We start from the raw sequence: 21,630 nt of genomic DNA on the forward strand, positions 1-21,630 counted from the left end.
AAATTGTTGATGCTTTTGAGTGGCAGATGGCAACAGCATGAAAAACAGCAGCTCAAAGACTCAACATGTTGTGACATGCCAGTGCAGCTCTTTGCTTTCTGGGGACTAAGAGCCCAAGGATGGGGAAGAAAGGAAGCAGTATTTTTGCCAATTTTTATTAATGTTAGTAAAGCTGAGGATTCCTTAAATTCAGTTGTTACGTCCCCACAGGCAAGCACAGTAATGACTGAGTCTTTGCTGCCTTACACCAGTCAGGAATAGAAGCTTGCAAAGCGCACACCAGATTTATAAATATTCTGTTAGTCTTGAACACTGAGCATAAATGGCAAAGATGCAAAAAGGAAGAGAAGAATACTGAACTACACCAATAAAATCCTCCAGCTGGGAAAGCCCAAAGAATGTGTAGAGTTCTCTTGGAGTCAGAAATGGGTTTATAAAAAGATACACCCCCAAGTATTGAGATAAGATAAAGGATGAGCCTGTGTCCATTTTTGCCTCCTTAAAAAAAAAAAAAAGAAAAAGACAAGTGGATGAGGGAGGCAAGAAGGTCTTAGAGGAAGGGAAAAAGAACACAGGTGAACCTGCATCTGCTACAGTGCAGGAACACAGCCTCATTGGACACGAGGAGTCACAATGGCTCCATGAGATCCCCACTGGCACCTTTCCCAGTCACATCCATTGCATGGGCAAGGACCCAGAAACATGCAATCCTCTGTGTCCCCTTCCCTCAAAGCTCCTCTTTCATGGTCTGCCTTTTCTCTCCATCTTGCACTCAGCTTTTCAGCCATCTTGAGACTGACTGTGCTGCAGCCAAAAGGCTGAGATATCAGGAGCCATCCACAGCTAGCTGTCCAGACTGGGAAAAATCTGTAGAAAGGAGAGAGAGAGAGAGAGAGGGAGCTGACCAGGCCACACAGTTAACTAGGGAAGGGAGCCAGCAACCAGAGCAATAGCTGTTGTGGCTGACCTGCCAGCCCAAGGCATCCATCTGTGACTGACCATCTGCCTTGGATCCTGCAAGCATCAACAAAACACCACATTTTTCTCCAGCTCTGCTATCCTTGCTCTGCTCCTTCCTCTTATGCCTTCCATGCCTGGCCACAAACAGGGAATGCAGCATCTCAGAGCAGAACTGAAGTAACCACGGCCTTCCATTTGCCAACACATCCATAGAGCAGTGTCAGAGCTGTGCAGGGTTCCTTCAGCAGCTAATCTCCTTCCCCACAGGAAATTAAAGTGCTGAGTAGCACCAGCTACTTTCAACAGCATCTACTAAGGCATGTTATCAGGACATGACAGGACATAGGACACAGCTGATGAGACACAACAGAAAAGGCACTCAAAGGAAAGGTGGAGTTTACTTTTAAAACAAAGACAAGACAAAGCTTCTCTTTTTGAGCTTTGTATTACTGAATCCTTGCATTTTAAATTGTGCTAAATGACTTTGTTTGGAAATAAGGGCAGCATAAACATAGGAATCACTGCTGATGAGAGTTTCACTTTGAGGAGGAAGAGAAATAAAATGTAAAATATAAAGAAGGCTGGAAAAACAAAGATAAGCAGAGCCCATTTAAAGCAAGGTGATACTAAACATTTTCAGCCCAGTGTGTATTCAAAGCTTCTTGTAGAACTTATCAAATACTGCCCACTGAGAAAGACTTTGATGAGCGTTTTACCCCTATTTCTTTGTTAGTGAAACTGTTTCTAATGACTACAGCAACGCACATTGCTGCTTAATGCACAAAGCCTGCTGTGTTTGCCTACCAGCTTCCCAAGCTGGTAGCATTAAATTCACAGCTCTGTGCTCTGAGTTACTCTCCAGAATGAAAGACTTCATATATAAAACAAACTCTACTCAGCTCTGACTCACTCTTGCTTTTCCACAGGAGATAGCATTAATATTAAATTCAATTTCTCCTTGGGAACAGTATCATTTCCATTCTGTTGACAAATATCTCAGCAACACAGGGCTAAAGGAAAAGGAGACAAAGTGTGACAGAGAGCTCTGGAAACTGATGTAAGTGTTTTCCACATCTTCAGCCAGGGCACTGCTGTTTCTTTCAGATGACCACGTCTTTTCTGTTTTGCAATGCATCCACCTGCTCTGATTCTCCCTATGAAACCCCTGCCCAGCCTTCAAAGTCTGTCTCTGCATGGATGTGTAGGGATGCTGAGAGCTGGAGTGCACATGAGTAGCATAATGCATCCTAACATCAGGCAGACAACATGTCCATGCTATGCAGACCAGGCAGCAAACAGTTATCTTCATGTAGGTAGAAATAACAGATCCAGGAAAATCCTCTGAAATTGTTCTGTGATTCAAACAAGCCAGTTTCAACTGTGCTAATAAGGCAGAGGCGGAACATTTAATTTAAGTCCTAATGAAATGGAATTACAGTGTCCCACTGACTTTCATCAGGGGGTTGTGGGTTGTGAAGTCTGTTGAAAATCTTGAAAATCTAAAACTCCTATTTTTCAAAGGGATCTCTGAACCCCTGTAACTTTCTATACCACTTTAACACAAACGCATTTCCAAGTTAGTAAGTGAAACTGTAACTTTCCAGTAAGTACTGTAAGACAATAATAGAACCCAAATTTTAATTCACAATCTGAAACTCTACTGCTGAAAATTAATTGCACTGAGTCAGGAGAAAGACACATGTAGCATGGCTTATGCCTCTCTGTGAATATTTGGAATATGGATGTTGATGAAGAGCCCACAAGCCAAAGATTACTTGTCAGAAGTGTGCGGTGAATAGTACCAGATATTGGATGCATTTGGGATGATCACACTTAATTCATAATTATTCTAGGGAAAAAAAAAAAAAAAACACAAAAAGAGGTGATGAAATGTATCAGCACAGTAGCTGCAGTGGGGAGGCTGCTGTTCAGCAAATGGCTCGCACTCAGAAATGACGTCTTTCACAAAAATGGTGTGGTGAGACTGAAGAGGGGGTAGAAAACACTGGTCACTTATTTCCCTTGTTGTCCAGAATTAGCATAATAATCCTTATCCACTGATGTTCATCACAAAAGACAGAACACATCCTGCAAAGAAACAAACAAAGAAGCTTTTGAAGCCGGGTGTAGTTTTGCAGACAGTAAATCAGGTAGCTGATCCAGGAGTTTACTGGTGTGATTTTAGATCTCATCTCCTGTGCTCTCAGTAAGAAGCATCTACCAAGCTTGTGCACTGCCCCCAAAACTGCTGGACAGATCTCAATGATTGCTAAGCAGGCTCTTGAAAATCACCCACACTGCACTTAGGGAAGATCTGGATTCCTGTCTGTGGTGTCTGTAAAAAGCATGCCATCCCCAAAACTCATCCCATCTACAATTAGGAGTCGAGTAATTTTAAGGAAAAGATTTCTCTGGGCCTAGTGGTGTATTTGTAGGCTGTATTTGTATAGAGGAAGGATGGAGGCAATTTCAGCCCCTTTACTAAATATTTGGATTTTAAATAAGTACATCAGTGCAAATGTGCACTGTACATGACTGCTTTTTAAGGGATAGTGGAAGTTATTTGCTGTACACAAGGATGTTTGAACAGGATTAAAAATTGCTAGAGCCTATGTAAATTTAACAGACCTTGAAAAGCTCCTCAGTTCTGTCCCATAACATTGTTTTACCAGCAAACCTCAATATTGGCATTATGTGAAAATCCTCTCCCACATGGACAGTTCATGCAAAATCTTTGCTAGGTGCTGCCCTCCAGCTGACACAGTGATAAGCAGGCACCTCTCCACACCACAGTACACACACAAAATTACAGAAATTAAATCCCCATGTGCACATCTGCCTGGCTGCACCAAAAGGCTTTGCAGTGCTGACTGAAATACTGGGCTGCGTCCCACACTGCCTCCCATTCTGAGACAGGCATTTGGCCTCCAGACCCCTGTGATTTCACAATTAATTGTTCAGCCTAAGGGCCTGATACACAAAAAAACTTGAAGAAATGTAAGGAAAGATGTTGGGAAGACCAGATCCCACCCCATTTGAGGAAAAAAATCTTTGTACAACAGATTTAAAGTATAGTATTGGAAGTGAGTTTATTTTCAGGGGGAAAGAACCATGCTGGTAAAAGCTGGCATAATATAAACACCTCAAGGAGCAAGATTTTTCTCCCGCCACAAAAAAAAAAAAGGGATGAAGGGATAAAAGGGAAGAAGAGCACACATCCACAAAACTGGCATCCATCTCCTTTTCACCATATCTTTTCTTAGATCCCTCTCAGTTTTTTAGTAATATGGTGGGTTTTAACATTCTTTGCATATTTTTAATACCTCCACATAGCTGCTACCCACATGTGTATGTGCGTGCATAGATGTATCAATACACATCCACAAATGTATATGTAAGAACACATGTATACATTGCTGCAACTTTCTGTCTTATAAAGGCACCACTTTCATTCATGTCTCTTCCTTATGCCTTCTCTGTCACTTTACTGGTATGGATTAAAGTTTTCCACATAACAGATGTGATTTTAACATCCTTAACTGAAGTGTCAATCTACAACCACCATAATGATTGAATTCAGAACAGTCTGTGGGATTCTCACGGCACAGTGAGGAACAGATATGGGCAAACTGAGTCTGTTATTGTCTCCATTGCCAGCACAAACCCATTTTTCAGCTACTAAGGCAGAAGATCTGAGGAGTTTTTTCCAAATGTAAAAGCAATTTAATGTTATCTTGACCTTTTCAGAAAAGTACTGAGGGTAGAACAGACTTCAGAAACACTCTGTGTGTGACCTTGTCCCAGCACAAGATTCCCTCTTGCAAAGCTCTTCAAACTGTCATCAGGTCCTATGATTTATCTGTCTAAATGAGATCCTGTGGTTTATCTGAGACTCTCTGTCAAACCCAGAAGCCAAGCAATTTCCATGGCAGGGACTCCCTGCAAGAACAAGCAGTGCCTTGTGGGTCACAGGGGATGCAAAGAGAAGGTGGAGGCTTCTGTGCATTGTTGAAGCTGTGTGTGAGGAGAAACGCAGGACAGCAACCCAGGCAGAGCCAATTGTGAAATCAGCTAGTTTCACTAGCCTTTGGTGGCACTGTGCTGCATCGGGGTGCACAAACCATGACCTCTGTGTTGCACCCTGGCTTCTCCTAGGGAAGAAAGGCTTTGCAATGAGCAGGCCCACCCATGGCCAACCCAGCACTTGGGATGGCCCGAGATCCCAAGGCACTCGGAGACAAATGAAGGTGCAATGTTGCAAATCTCCTTTTAGGAACAGAGAAGAGGGAATGGGAGCAGGAAAATGTTTATTGTACTTTCCTCCACTTCTTTTTTCTGGTCTTGTGTCAAGCATATCTGGCCAAAGAGAGGGGAAATGCGGTTTCTACAAGACGAAACTTTGAATGGATACAAGCAGTTTCTAAGGAGACCTGCTCTATAATTGTAGGAAATTACAAGCTGAATCATCTGTGGTTTGGGGAGAGAAATCAATGATATTTTGTAAGTTGAACCCAACTGTGATGTCTCTTACCAATAAGGAAACTGGAAAGAAATCAATTCCAAGAACTTTCAACAAAAATCCATCTTAATTCAGGTCTGACAGAACAGTTTTATTCTCCTTCCCTAAAGCAACAGTGTGCACCAGCCCGAAATCCCCAATACTATTGCAGAGACAAGCCTTTCACAGCAGAGACAGACTGATGCACTACACTCCAGGCCTGACAAACCACTTGACACCAGTCTTGGGAATGCACAAAGGACTGCCCACCTTTCAGGGCTGGCCTGCCAAAACTGCTGGGTCTCTCTGGAAGGCAAATCCAAAGCAGAATCCACCAATTGTGATGCATTACACTGCACATTGAGATGGATTGCTGAAGCAGAATTGCACCCACTGGACCCTGTAATGACAGCAGAAAACTAATTCTGCTTATAACCTAAATGGCATCTGACTCTTAAATGAGTGTTCTTCATATGCTGATGCTTTGCACAATTTAACTTTTTTCAATAAGACAGGGAAAAAAGTGAGATCCTGAATATCTAACATTTGCCCTTCATTTTGAACTTTTACTTTACTGTCTATATGTGAAATGCTGAACTCGCTTTAATCATAAAAGATAATAAGGAGACAATACTCTATTTTCTGGTAAGATCAGAGAGACTTTGCTTTTGTGTTTATTCCACATTTTTCTGGTGTTGAGAACTCCAGAGTCAAAAATTACAATGCTTGGTTCTTAACTTTGGCAGACTTAATCCTGTACATGGTGTAATTTCTAACCCAACTCATCAGAACTCTTCCACAAAACAGAATGACAAAATATGTGCCAGAAAGGCTTGAATAGTTACTGAATAGAAAAGGCCACTGCTGCTCGCTCAAAAGAGAATAGCAAGAACACAGGCTGAAGCACGGGCTCCTTCAAAACTTAAAAAAAATATTTTCATAATTTATTCTCTACTTCATTTAGTTGTTTTTCTTGTACCTGCCTTTTTTCCCTTCTTTTCTGCTTCTGGCTTTGTGTATCAGTGTTGACAAAAAAAACCTTGATATTAAGTTCAATATTTCTGGTGAGGCTAGTTGCACTCTATGAAGCCACAGGACATACTCAGGTGTTCACAAACCAATGCCTGTCTGGAACTTGTAACTTCTGGAGCTTTTATTCCTTTCTCATATCATCCAGTCAACCTCATTATGTCAAGGGCTTTGAGCATGGGGTCTGACTTCCTCATGCGGTAAAATAGGGCACATATAATGCTTCAGTGAAGGGAAGCTGTTATGTTATTGTATTTCATATTTCTAGAGTCCCATAAGGTCGCAATCATATTTCTAAAGTCCCATACCTTCTCAGTGACATTTCTTGGGGGCAGTTCTTCACAGCACAGACTACTTCTTCTGCTTGTCACTGCTTTTTAGTTAGGGCTCCTTCAAGGCTCTCCCTGACTGGCCCAAGCCCACCCCCCTTTTATCACAGTTATCTTCACTAGCTACAGCTGCAGCCCATCAAGAACAACCAGGGCTTATCAGGGCAAGGCCTATATACAGATATTCAAATACAATACAGATATTTTACTAAGACTCCTACTATATTTTCCCCTTTTCTTTTTCTTACAGGGACAGGTTTTATATATTCTACTTACAATTATACAATACATATATTTTCTCAGCTCTCAACTGTACAATACAAAACAACTAGGACTGGTACTATATTTTCCCCCTTTTTACAGAAACATATTTAGATGGACACAATATATTACATATATTATACTACAGCTCTTGGCTGCACAACACATATATTTACCATGACTCGAAGGCCATGTTTCCCCACAGCTTCTTGACTCAAAGGCCATAATCTAACACAGCTCCTGGCTAACACAGCTCCTTGAGTCAATTGCCATACTTCTCCACAGCCCTAGGCTGCCCTATCTTCCACAGCTCTTCAGGCTGCATATCTCCATCACATCAGGGATTGTTGTTATTATATTTCTTGAGTCTCACACCTTCTGTGTGGTTTTCTCACAAGCATCTCTTCACAGTAGTGTTGTTCCTGCTTCTTCATCAGTGCTCCTCCAAGGCTCTCCCTAACTGGCCAGCCCACCCCCTTTTATCACAGTTATCTTCATTAGCTACAGCTGCAGCCCATCAAGAACAACCAGGGTTTATCAGGGCAAGGCCTATATACAGATATTCAAATACAATTACAGATGTTTTACTAGGACTCCTGCTATAGGAAGCCAAGGAGGTTCCTGGGGATCCTTTACTGTAAGGGAACACAGAAGGAACGGGTTATAGTTGAGAGGTTTCTCCCTTTGCTTCCCACATGATACACAGCATGATGCCTACCAGCTACCTGCCTACAGCCTTTCTCTGTGATTTATCAATTCTCTTGTGAGCAGTGAAGCCTGTTTCACCTTCACAGGACACAATTGCTAAAGACATTCTGACTTCACCCTGCTCTCATATCAGATGAGCCCTGTAACTTGAAACTCTGTTCCAAAACTACTTGCTCTATCTTTCAGAAGCCAAACACAAATACTTCCATAAATGTTTGCCTTGAGGTGCCATAGTGCTCTCGAGCCATGTCTTACAATAGGATATGACATTTAAATCCCTCAGGATGGTGAAGAGCTCTCCTCTGCGCCTAAACATCAACATTATGCATGCTCTTGCTTCAAGCCATGGATGAAAGTGTATTAAATACAAAAACAGACTCTTGAGGACCCAGTTTGTTTGGAGAGTGTCAGAGGGGAGAAGTGTCCCTCTCTATTCCATTCCCAAGCTACATGGGGACATAAGGAAGAAGCACTGTAAGTACATCCTTTCCAGACAAGTTCTTCTCATCTACCCATTTCTGCTAACCTGTCTTTTTATATTTCTTTTCAATGTAACCTTCATTTTGCCCCAATTTACCTGCCAACAAGGTGATGAGACTAGGCTGGGCTGTTGAGTAGGGCCCTCAACTGACAGCAGCTTCTTCCTAGGTCCCCTGAATGCCTTTATTACAGTAGGTATATGACACTCTGGATATACCTCCCATTCTCTACTGCTGTGCAGAAAACCCATGTAATTACTACAGGCCCAATTTACAACCCTCAAATAGCTGGTAGGATCCCATTGTTCAGGATTTTGCTCTTTTTTCTGAGCAACAAAAGGAAACCCAGTTCTGGTTGGGGAGAACTTTCCAAAGGACAAACATATCACAACTAGAAATGCAAACATCAGCTGAAAGAGCTCTATGATTCAACTGATAAAAAAAAAATCAAGTATAAAAAATAGGGTTTTTTTCCAAGTGAGCAGTTTCCCTCTGTAAACATGGAAATTCTTTTCAGTCTCAGCAAAATTAAGGAGTTATCCAAAAATTGTGGGTTTAATCTTTATGTGGTTTTGTCAGTTGAAAATGGGGGAAGATAGGAGTTTTAGGGGAAAATAGGTGAGGTGGTAAACTCTGATCAACAACATTTGATTTATATAAGGAAAGGAAGTTGAGGAAAAAAAATTCAAATGAGAAGTTGAATGGGTAATTTAATCTCTGTTTATTAATTGATGGGTAATTTAATCTCTATTTAATCTCTGCCAAAATGTCAGGTCACTCAGTGTTATAAAAAGCTGTATGAATATTTTCTTCAAGATTCTTTTTATTAATTCGTTCAGCACTTCTTCCTACTTTCAAATATTCCAGCCAATGAACCTGATAGAGATATTGCTGAGATGGTGAATTCATAGTTAGCATTGCAGAACAGTAAAAGCAAGAGAATTCCAGATTTGTAAATAGATGTTGGAAGAAGAACCTTGGTTCTGTATATTTTACCTGTGTAACAGGGCACAAAAATGACCTATAAGTCCATCTTAAAAGTCTCAAATTTTGAATGTCATCTACCTGAAATGAATGACTCATGAGTTCTACGGTCTATTCTGAATAATAAATATATTCAAGAAAATTACAGCTTATTGGAGGACAATTCACAAAGAGAGGATGAGATGAAATTAATCTAATACGGAATTAAAAATGAATTATTCATGCAATGCTGCAAGACAATTATATCCTCATAAGTAATAACTGTATTGACATCCATGTGGAAGAGAGCCCCCATCTGGTCCTTCTTCCATCCCATCAGATATGAGTGTAGCAAACTGCTTTCAGAAATTAATAGCAAATTTTTGTGTAAGATTCTGGATTGATTTCTTGGCCTGTAGGGATCATTCTTTTAAAAATGGGTTGATGAATCTCTGACAATCTTCATCCAAAGGCCTCCGTTATTCCTTTTCAGATCTGTTGGATGACTAGATAGCATAAAACTGTTTCACATAAAAATTTGCCTGATCCTTAATATTTGAGTTAAGAAAAATCTGGGATGATTTGTGGTTCACATAATTTACCTTGTTCTTGAACCTCTGCTATACCTGTGGGAAAAATATTTCCAGGATTAGACAGAGAAAACATAATCTTATTAAAATTTGCCCAAAGCTGCAATATGCATACCACGGGAAGAGAAATTAAAGGAAATTGGATTTCCAGAAACTAAGCTGAGACTGAATGATTTCATGTCAGGAGTGAAAGAGTTCTCTTTTTGTATCTTCTTATTTTCCTTTTTGGTCTCTCTTTGTGTTTGTTTCCAGGCAGGGAGGAATGGGACCAATCTCCCTTGCAGCAAGTGGCTACCATTCATCTGTATTTACAAACCAAAACTGATGCACCCTCACCCTGTCACTGAACCACTGATGAAACCTGACTGGCTGCTGCAGGTCTTGGAACAGAGCCCAGCTGCAATTCGTTAGTGCAGAAAAATTCTTTGCATGGAAAAATCAGGAGTTTATACTTTAAAAAGCGGAGTTGTTACAGTGTGACACTTATCTGTTCCATTGGTATTATTGTAGCAATGTTCTTGTAGACTGTGTTTAAAATGATGCTATAAAAATAAATTCTGATTAGATTTGAATGCTTGATGAAATCAGCATACAATTTATTTTTTCCCACAGGGTGTTCAAGAATATTCATAAGAGCTCTTTAATTATTAAATAATTACAAATCACTTGTTAAAACATTATTCATTTCACCACATAATCATGCCAAGTCATATATTTCAAACCCTAGAATTTTTCCTTGCTTAGTGCCAGACAGATCCAAGCAAAGTTAATTGAATATTTTGAATATTTATGTAGTTAAATGGCTAGTTCACTAAACTGCAGTAGAGTCATAAGATGGGGCCCAAATCACAGGGACAGCTCATGAGCATTTCAGGGGCTCAGCAGGCCGTGCACCACTTGGTGAGATGCACAGGATGACACTTCTTAAATTGGAAAAATACACTTGCTACCACATTTGGTTTGTCCAAGCTCTCCATAGGACCCATGAGGTAACATTTTCACTTTGTTTTCCTTAGGTCAAAGCACCCTTATTGCTTTCGACTCCATCAGTTACTTGCCAGCTCCTATTCCAAGGTACTTTCCCTCACTATCCAAGAAGATAAATGGAAAATCTTGGGTGAGGAAGACTTGCTTGACTCCCCCCGATGATGACAAAACACCTCATCAGTTAGGAAGGATGAGGACACTAGCAACTAGTTAGCATTTCAGCCATCCCATCATCCAGCCTGACCTCAGAGAATAACTACACCAATACCAAGAAGAGCTGCCTTTTTACCTAAGCATTTTATGTGGGACAAATGTCACATTTCCCCTTTCATGAGTAAACTGAGGGTATGAGCAAGCCAAGAGTAAGAGTGGTTCAAGGGCTGCATGAAGACCAGACTCACCTGCTGTTAGGAGACCAAACACCTAGCATGGGCAGCACACCTTTTCACATCCCAAAATCCCTTGGGGGTTGGTCCTGCCAGGGAGATCTGCCAAGGAGCAGAGGGAACCATAGAAATGGCCACTCCTGAGACTCCTTGTCCTGAGCACTGGGATAGCTGTGTTCACTCAGGATCAAGGACTTTCCCTGCAACTGTGTCAAGGACCACTAAACATAGCAAAATAAAATTATGTTTTCTACAAAAAAAAAAAAAATCCTGTCTGGCTGTTATTCCAGTATTTTAATAAGGTCCACAGGGGTTTGTTCAGGGTTACAAGGGGGGGATGGTGGTAGACCTGGGGACAAAGCTGAGGAAATGCTCATTCTCATTCCTTCTATCCACCAAGGAATGCAGCTTCCCAAATCAAAGTGACAGGATCAGTTCAAAGGCAAAGCAGCAAACTTGCCAGTTAATCCAAGCATTATTTCTACAAATGATACTATGTCATACTGACAGAGATGAGGCCCAATCCTTGACCTTATTTTTGGCAGAATTGCTTTCTCAGGAGAGTAAAAGCATTCTGTATCCTTGAGGTAGAGTTGTGAAGAGCCTTATTAGTAATTGAATATAGTTTCTTTTTCTTCCCAAGCAGGCTATTGAAGATTCAATATCTGCAGAAATAGCCATGGAGAAGCCAACAAAATATCTATCTGTTTACAAAGGCACAACACAGTGTGGCTACCAGCTTCCTACAGTAAGAGATTAAAGGCTACAGCCATGCTGTTCCATAGAAAGACAGGTCAGAAGGGTGGATGACATTGCAAATATGCTGGTGTAGCAAAACAGAGGTCTGCAACGCTAAGAAATCATAGTTGTATTAGTCAGAATTTAATTAATGTGCCTGCCTTCATTTTAAATATGTCCAAGGATGGTGTAACTAACAACAGAATATAAGTGTTTTGCAGCACTCAAGGCACAGCAAGATGTCATCTATAAGCATTTTGCGTAAGTATGTGAGCAATGTGACTACCAAAGATGCGTGAAGTTGCAAGCATGTGGAATTGAGCTAACAAAAATTGCCAGACAGAGAGTAAGATAACCAGATGGGATTGGAAATAGACAGGAAAACGTACATACTACATGAGAAGGATGACTTGCAAAGCAAAAAGGACAATAAGTGATGCTGGGAGGAGGTGAGTTCTTCCTCACTGAAAGCAGGAAACAACATAAAACCATGAGGCATAAGCAAATAAAAATATAAACAGAGAAAAGAAGAATGAAAAGCCCAGTTCTGGCTTCTCTCATAAATGAGCTTTTGGTCCTGATCACCAAACCTTGGCAAACAGGGACCACTGAAAACCACAACCATCAGTGCCAGTGTGAGGCAGCAATCCCTGCAGCACAGTGTCCACAGCTGGATCTGCAGCTGCTGAACACAGTGGTGATGTTGAAACGATCAGCTGTGAGCACAAAGGTAGCCCTTAAGGAATGGATTTAGTAAAGGTAAATGTTTAAAACTTCCCTGATCTGTCAGCCATATGAACATCTCCACGATGGCAACCCCTAATTCCCACACCATATGTGCTGCTTCAGTTGGCATACCTGCAATACAAGTTTTGTGCAACAAAAGGAATTTCTTTGCAAGAGCTCCTAACTCATCCTGGAATGGACCCATCCTAAAAAACCCATGTAATGGACCCATCCTAAAAAACCCCAGATGCTATGACCATTATTTTTCAAAATAAAAAGATTTTCCACAGATAGGGGAGAAGAACTAACAGATTGGAGGGTTCATAATGTGCATATCTCCAGTATCGATATGAGCCATACTACAGGATCTGTAGCCTAATCTGCATTCAGTGGATCACTGTTAAGCTGTTTAAACTGAAGCAATTGCTTCAGTTAAGTTCCTAATGAATATTTGTTCACACCAGAGAGGCCTTATCACAGTTAGCAGTAACTCACAATTTAGCATATCTTGGGCAAGGTCAGCAGAAATAGCAAGACTTGGGCAATGAGCCTGAGTCTTGCCCTAGAATGAAAATGGTCCCTTTTTATCATTCACTGATCCTAGAGGCCATTCAAAAAGTGCTCAGAACTGTACCTTGTTTACAAATGGGCAGCAATGAGGTGCTGGATGGGGTGTGATTAGCTTATGGCTATTTTAACACTGCAGGACAGTATCAGTGGCTGGAAAGAGAAACCACAGCTCAGCTTCCAGCCCCGCAGCCTTTCAGCCAGGATGCCTCCTTCCAGAGCATGGCAGCACCAATTGTACTGTGCCTCTGAGTGTCAAAAACAGAGAAAAAACCTTGAGGTAGAATTTTTCTTGCCAGCACCTTTACCCATCCAAATACTTTTGAAAATGTGACCCACAAGCAGCCAAGAAGACTCGATTTGATGGCTTTCTCACATCCTTTTAATGACCAAAGGCCTTCCGTTTTCAGACAATAAATCAAATATCCTCCTGGAGCATTACATGTTTAGGAATGCTGGTCATTAACTCCTTTACAAAAACTAATTACTGAATTCCTAACTTTGATGAATGAATCTGTCTGCATGCTTGTGACCATGAACTAGAATTACTTTACCAATAATTTAAATTATGGTGATGTCCATAGGCCATAAGAAGGAAGGAGGCTTCATTATCCTAAGTGCTATCCAAGCTGCCAGGAGGACACATTTTCTTTCTCTTCTAGTTTACAACTTAAGTTATGAAAAAGAGCACTAGGGCTGATGAAAGTGAAAGGTTCTTGAGAAGCTGTGACCTAATTTGCTGTTCTGGTTTCCCATGCTCTCTTGCCACGATGATCACCCTGTTAGGAAATTTCTGTTCTGTTCTTGTGCGGCAAACAAAACCCAACATGGAAGCATGGGGAGGAAAGGGCCACTCTCTGCAGCAGAAGACACTTTTGACTGGGTGTTCATTAAGTTGTCTGCTCTCAGACAAGTGGAGAGAAATGTGAGACAATACAGCCGAGAGGGCCTCACCAAACCATCTGAGCTTTGTGGTAGCCCCATGCGAGGGTTTTATTGCCATCAGTCAATCAAGCAGCATGTTTGGCTTAACTTGTGGGTTCTTTTCCCTCAGGCAGTCAATGACATTAGATTGATGTCATGTTAACACAGCTTTCTGAGCTAAACAAACAAGAGTTTAGGCCTGATTTGTGTAAGCGGCTACCACAACATGCAAGCAGAAGGGGTAAATGCGAGTAATTAGGCTTGAGTTGGGTTTGCTCTGTGATGGAATGGGCCAGAACGGCACACCAAAACTTATTTTGGGAAGAAAAGAAAATTGCAAGCTCTCCTGGAATGTGATTGGTGAAAATGCCCCTGGATTGGCACTCTGAATTGTCGTTTCAGGCAAAACCAACCGTGCTGAGCCTGTACCTTCACACTTATGCCAAGATTTAATAGTAGAACCAGGAGGCGTCAGATAACAGGAAGAAAACTCAAAATAAACAAAAGAAAGTAATTCTTCACAAGCAGAATTTCTTGACAAAGGATGTTGTAGACAGGAATTGTACATAAGTTTCAAGGAAGACTGAAGAGATTAGAGAAGTCCACTGAAGGTTAATAAAACTATCTGGCCCAGAAAACTAAAAAATGAGAAATTATAAGAGGAAAGTACTATTATTACTCTTCTTTTCTAACAGCCCTCTCTAAATCTCCAGTTCTAATCAGCATTGGAACCAGTATGCAGGGCTAGAAGAACATTTTATTTGACCTGCCACTTTTGTATTACATTTCATGTTCTGAAATAACATACCAAGTTTATTTTTTTCTTTTGCAGTTTTTCTGCTTTTTGTCTTCTCCCTTTGACAACCCAGGAGGCAAAAGCATAGGTCTTCATGTGAGTATGTAGGTGTCAGAATTTCCACACTGTCTCACATGCAGGCTAGATGTCTTCTTGCAGGTACATGGATGAGATTAAAGATCATCCTTGGACCACAGGGGAAAAAAGGATAAAATTGCCAGGTCAGAGCTGTGCCTTCCACTATTAAAAGTGCATATCAGTGTTAAGATAAACGCCTTAGAATTTGAATAAAAAGCCCACCAGAATCCACAAATTACATAGATGAAATGCACTTAATCCTGTATCACCATGCCAAGAGGATGAAAAATTACAGCTCTCTTCACTTTGATCTGGTAGGAAATATATAAATTCCTTTTCTACAGCAAGAAATCCATTTCTGTAGCCAGGGCTCGTTGTGCTGCAGGGAAAAAAAAAAAAAAAAAAAAAAAAGAATGCACGTTAATTCAGCTTCCAAACCACTACAATATACCACAAAGCCCTCAACTACTTTCCACACAGCCTTCACCTCAAGAGACTCTAACAGTTTTCTTCTTGCTTCTAGGTGATGATTAATACACAGGCTCCAAACACACAAAGGGGTAATAAAACACCCTATGTCATGAACACATATTGGATTGAATTCATTATTTCTTGAAGGTGTAGAAAGTCCTGCTGGCAGCTCTTCCTGGGGAACAGCCCTTCTCTTTCTGAAATGTTATGTTCTGATTATGAAGGGACACCTTTTAAAAAACCAAAAAAAACCCTAAAAGTAAACATCATTAGACAATTTCAATAGATGTTTAAAACCCCAGAAATAAATTACTGAAAGATGGTGCTCATTTTCTCTAGGCAAGGCCTGTACTATCACAGAGAAATGTTTCTTCAGAGATGTCCAGTGGAAAAGCAGGCAGTGAAAGGGAAGCAGTAACTGCTGGTAGCTGCACACAAGAGAGGCCTGAACCCATGCGCCTGGGAACTAAACCATCAGGACCCCACATCTCTTTTCTTTTACTGCAAGGAAGCACATGAGCTGCCCTAGGGTAAAAGGGTGAGAAGGATGAGTCTCTTTAGAGCCACCTCTCTAGGGCATCATTACACTAAATTATCATAGAGTCATCTCCCACTCTTGCTACACCTTCTTTAACTAATCAGCTTTACTAACCATGCTGGGAGCCTTAGTGTCCCCAGACCAAGCCCATCTTCACCTGCTAATAAAGAACCATCTACAGTCACGGTCAGTGAGTGCCAGTCCATGCAAGTCATGGACAGCACTAGACATAAGAGGGTGATCTCAGTACCTCAGGAGCTGAGCCAGCTTTAGCAGTATCTGCAATGTTAGCAACACTGTTACAAGTGAGAGATGGATCACTTAGAGAAAAGCATATCTCACAAATTCAGAGTTGTAGAAGTCCTCCTTTTCCCCGTGTCTCCTTCTCCTTACATCATTGTCAGAGTTGATGAGCCCCAGGATGGCAGTGTGCTGGAGCCCAGCTGGCAAAACACAGTTCTGATGTGCCAAATTCAGTACAAATAAAAGGCAGCCTGTGTGGGTTCACTTCAACCCTAGATATCTGACTGTGTAGTCATCCAGGGAGACTCATCCTACTCTTCTGCTCTAAACTCTGGAAAACAATCGGCGTGTTTAGGGAGCAATTTCTCTAACCACAGACAGCTATGCAGGGGTAAAGTGAATCAAACCCAGAAATTCCCATTTTGCTGCAAAGGCTATGAAGAGAGTAGAGGGCAGACAGCTAAGATATCAACAGATATCTAACAACCTGTATGTAGGAAAATAACATCATCATCTCTGTTCTTAAGAGCTTATGTTCAAAAAGGACACAATTTACTGGCAAAAATGCTGCCCACAAGATATTTTCCAGGGATTCCTGTTTAAAGTGTCCATTCAATCAAACATTATCAAGTAATCCTGCTGAGCTAAGGCTAAAGACCTAGGTAAAGAAACAAAGTCAGACACTCAGAGGAAAAAGACAGCTTCTTTCACCCCTTTAGGTGATTGGATAATATAGAAGTCCACTGTTCAGACCTACAGGAAGAGAGTTGTGGAGGTTAATCAGTCATCCTGCTCTAGCTGAGATGCTGAAGTGCTGCGCAAAGTGCATTTCAGCCTGGTGGATAGACTGTGAAGAAGTCATGGGAACAGCTGAGCCCTGAGTATCACCAGCAAGGCACAAGTCTTTTACATGAGGCAGGAGTCAAATACTTTGTCCTTACAAATCCATGCCTTGGAAAACACCAAACTCACCCCTCTTGAAAAGCCACAAGGCTCTTGCTGCGAACAGAGGCAGCTTTTTGATCTCTCCTGAGCAGCTTAATGAGCCTAAGGTTTTTGAGAGAAAAAATGTTTTGCATTTTCACTCCAAACAGCACAGAGTATACCTGGCATCCAACAACCCCATCTCAGCCTGAGTCACTGCCTGTGTTTTCTCTTTGATACCTATTTTCCTCCAAGCTCATCACTTGCATGTTTAATAGTAATACAAATCACCTTGGGGACACAGCAGTTTTTCTTCTTCTGTGCAAAGTATCCCCATATTGAATAGAAAACTTTGTTCATCTGTGGAGCCAAGGAAGGTGAACACCAAGATCAGCCTTTGACTGAAAAGATGATGTTCTCATTATTTTAGACCTATGTTCCTGTAATCAGCAGGTCGCACTCCAGATGAGGGAAAACAGCGCCAGATAGCAGAAATACTCAGGTTCAGACTGTGTGCTTATAGATTCAGGCAAAAGTATTCTTGTTAGTGTATAATTAGTCAGCTCTGTATGCACACTAAAGGCAGCTGAAAAGGTGTGTGCTGCTTTGAGCTACAGGAGCCTTCACCACAGGAAACAATATTTTATTATAATGTAGATTTCTGTATTATTTGCAAAAGTCCTCTGTGCAGGACAGATCTTTTCATCACTCTCTGCCATATCTAAGAAGAAGAGATGGTAGAAAGAATTTGAGAATAAATATTTTAATAAATGAACCAAGGAGTTATTAATTCCATGCTTCTCATGCAGAATATAAAGTATATATAATTTCCAGGAGGACCTGATTGATGGTGCCGCTCAGGGAGAAACTTTCTTCATTAGACTGAAGCAGACACTCAAAGCATGTGGGACCATAATGGGCCATTCAGGCAGGGCAACACTGTAAAAGTGTGGGGAGAGAGAAAGGATGAAGGAAGGCTCAGACAGTATTTTTCTTCACTCATGCTGCCCAGAGAAGTTATGGGTGCCCCATCCCTGGCAGGGTTCAAGGCCAGGTTGGACAAAGCTCTGAGCAACCTGGTCTGATGGGAGATGCTCACCATCCATGGCAGGAGGGTGGAAACGAGGTGATCTTTAAGGTCCTTTCTAACACAGGCCATTCTATAATTCTCTGTGGATTTCAGGCCAGACACCTTCAGCAAGCAGAGTGCTCAGCATTCAGGCCTCCCTTATTCTGTGCAAAGTAAGCTCTATAAACTCTTCTGCTCTCAAGTCTACATTTTCCCTTCTTCACATGGGAAAATACGCCTGAAGCCTACCACTACTTACAAAACTTTCTCTATTCCACCCATTGTACTCAATGGATTTTAGAGTGTCTACAAAAAAAAAAAAAAAAAAAAAAAGGTAAGCTAGTGAGTAAGAATTATAGAAGTCTGGGAGGAGGTGAGGGAAGGCATCCTTTTTCCTGTGCTTAGTTATCTAGAAGGCAGCTGGTCACACTAGAAAATGCCAACTTGCTCCTTTTTATTATAGTCACATCTTTGGTTTATTGAGAGAAGAGATTTTTGTTTGTTTTTCTTTGTTTTGCTTTGGGGCATTTTGGAGGTTTTTCTTTCATGTTACTTTGTAGCATGGTTCCAGGGCTGAAAATACCATGTAACCTATGCTACAAGACTTGGAGTTAAACTAATACAAAGTGACAATCAAGAAAGCCTCTTTTCAAGTCTTTTGAATTAAAATGGGATGCTATCAACATAACATGAAATGGGAAGAGCTTATTTCAGTGCAGCTTTTCTGCAGATTCTTTGCATCTGAAAGCATAAGTCAGATACAGATTTGACATGAATTAACATATCCCAAAATACATAATGAAAATAAGCATTTGGGATTCTGCAGATTCATGGAAAGGACGATTGCTGCTTACAAAAGTCCTCTCATTGACATAGATTTGTTTTCACTGTTCAAAAGTTGAGGTGTGTTGGTCAACCCAACTCCTTGTTTCAGGACAAGGAGTGGGAATCAGATGCATGGCCTAGAATGGTACTTGCAGATGAGGTGAGGAGCAATGTGAGGAAAAGCCTGCTGCATGCACACACTGCATCATCTCATCAAGATCTGTGCTTTGGGCTTTGGAGAAAGATAAAAAAGGGAAACCACAAATGGAAAAATGGATCTCTGGAGTTTTTGTAAAAGGCTGTGTTAGGCCTTTCACTGTGTAATTTTGTTTTATGTTACAGAAAAAATAATGAGTCATCTTTAAAAGCTGCTAATTGATTGGGCTGGGATCATGTGACCCATCAGCACCCTTTCAATCTATTTCACAGTGAGCAAACAGAGAAAGGATGTAGTTGCAATAGAGGTAACAGGACAAACAGAGAAACACCCTATTTAAAGAGTCACCCTAAAATGCCCTTTTCTTTAATGTTCCATTTTTGTACTACATCTTCAGAAGACTTCAGTATTCCTTTAAAGAGCTGCTCAGTACAGAAGGAAAGGCTAGTCTAGACAGTTAAATTGAATAAAAACAACAGAAGCACAGAGTGGATAAACTACAGTTCAGGCCCACCTGACATAGGAATTAATTGCCCATTGCCAATTTTTTTCATTTAGACTGAAATTTCCCTTTCTGTGTGTCTGCTTCAGGCCAAGATTTTTTGTTTGTCTTATCTGGCTATCTATAGATAGATACACATACACTATTTATTTGAAAAAATATCACCAGTTTCTGAGAGTGGAGCAAGGCAAAACACTAATTTCTCTGTGTGGTTCCCTAAGACCCCTTTTTTGTCACTGGACTATAGGTGCTCAGATTTGACAGCAAAGCTTCATCTTGCTCAAGGACTTGCCCAGTGCTGTTAAGAAAACAAAAAATCATGTCTGCATGGGGCTAGGTTATGAGGGTTTGATAAACTACCATGTGTGCAGGCTTAATAGAGGCTTGCCAGTGCTTTATGTGCCCTGCTGTGCCCAATTCCAGGGCTCAGAGAGACTTTTCCTGCAATTTCAGCCATAGCCAAAAACTGGAGTGAAACTGGGGGAGGCATTCTCTTGCATCCTTCCTACCTTTGATGCCCAGGTTCTGGAGGGGAGAATGCCAGCAACAACCTGGGTCCAGCCTGAAGGAAAATAGCCTGGAATACTCCTTGGAAGGAAAAAAATGGGGAAGACAAAGAGAGACATCAATTCATCTAAAAATATGCTACAGAAGGAAAGTTTAGAGTAGATACAAACAAAAAAGCTTCTGGAAAGTAAAAATGAAAATATTTCCACAGGCCTATTCCCATGTTTTCCAAACTAAAAAAAAAAAAAAAAAAAAAAAAACCACAAACAAACAAAAAAAACCAAACAAAACCCCAAGCATTTAAATCTAAACAAGATTGAAAATTATTGTGTCTTTCCCCCCCCCAAAATCATGAATCCTCTTAGATTAGATGTAGCTTTCACTGTGTTGTAGTCAATTCCTCTAGAACACTTAGTGTTCTCACACTCTGCTCTTCTCAAATCCCTCACAACTCCCAGAAGATGAGGAAATCATATTCCCTCTCTAATTAAGACCAAGGGGGTAGAGAGCGAATTAACTAAGAAAAAAACATCCATTAACCTGGGAAGTTCTCATTTGTAACATCCTGTGGCCTGGCACTTTCCTACCTTCAAAGTGCAGCTGCTGATATTCACTTGCACCTGTGAACGCTCAGCTCTCTCACAAATCAGAGCTGAGGTTGAAGACAGACTCCTAGGAAACAAGAGCAGCACAACAAAGCATCACTTCAGTGTCCTGCCTAGAGGCATGAAGGAGGTGGAACCCTGCCTCATCCTCTACATGGAGAACAGGAGACAGACATTCTGTTTTGGGCAGTGTCACCCTCATTGCGGATGGAAGACACAGTATTTACAGTCTCACAAGGGGTCCTTGTTGTGGTATTTCATGGCTGGGAGGCAATAAGCACAGTTATTCCTGTGATTAATTTCTCTGGCACGCCTGTGTGGCAGCTGGATTGGGAGCTGCCTTCCTGCTCCCTGTTTACATGCCCAGCACTGGAGTGGTTTGAATGCACTGTGATCTAAGCATGTTTCCAGAGTCAAGGCTGACCTGCTAATATATAAAGATAGATCTCTCTGAGATTCTGGGTGACACCTTTCAGGCAGATAAACTCATTACATTGCATTGCCTTGCAAAACCACCTCATCCACTAAACCAAAGAAGAAATTCTAAATTATCAAATTAGGTGTGACAGCTCTGCTAACACAAGAATACATTGTTATCTCAGGTGAATAAACTGAAAATCTAAACAATCAGCTGAGGAAAATATTTGGAAAGGCATCTTGTCTAGTGATATAACCCAGTAGAAATGGTGCCTACCCTAGCTGTAAAGTCTGGAGGAGAAAAAGACAGAAACATACAGCCAGATACAATGAAATAATTTGCTCTCTAAGGA

The 21,630-nt window shown here is 41.1% G+C and overlaps 1 long non-coding RNA gene across 1 annotated transcript; it reads right to left on the reverse strand.

The window, feature by feature from the left end:
* Positions 1 to 13,743: 13,743 nt before the first annotated feature.
* LOC141728338 (uncharacterized) lies at positions 13,744 to 20,929 on the reverse strand. Its single transcript, XR_012579258.1, has 3 exons — positions 20,843 to 20,929; positions 20,258 to 20,336; positions 13,744 to 15,398 (listed from the first exon to the last, which is right to left on the reverse strand). It is a non-coding gene; the product is annotated as an uncharacterized LOC141728338 (long non-coding RNA).
* Between the last annotated feature and the right edge of the window lie 701 nt (positions 20,930 to 21,630).

Source organism: Zonotrichia albicollis, chromosome 2 (genome assembly GCF_047830755.1).
Source record: "Zonotrichia albicollis isolate bZonAlb1 chromosome 2, bZonAlb1.hap1, whole genome shotgun sequence".
In the NCBI taxonomy this organism is placed as follows: domain Eukaryota; kingdom Metazoa; phylum Chordata; class Aves; order Passeriformes; family Passerellidae; genus Zonotrichia; species Zonotrichia albicollis.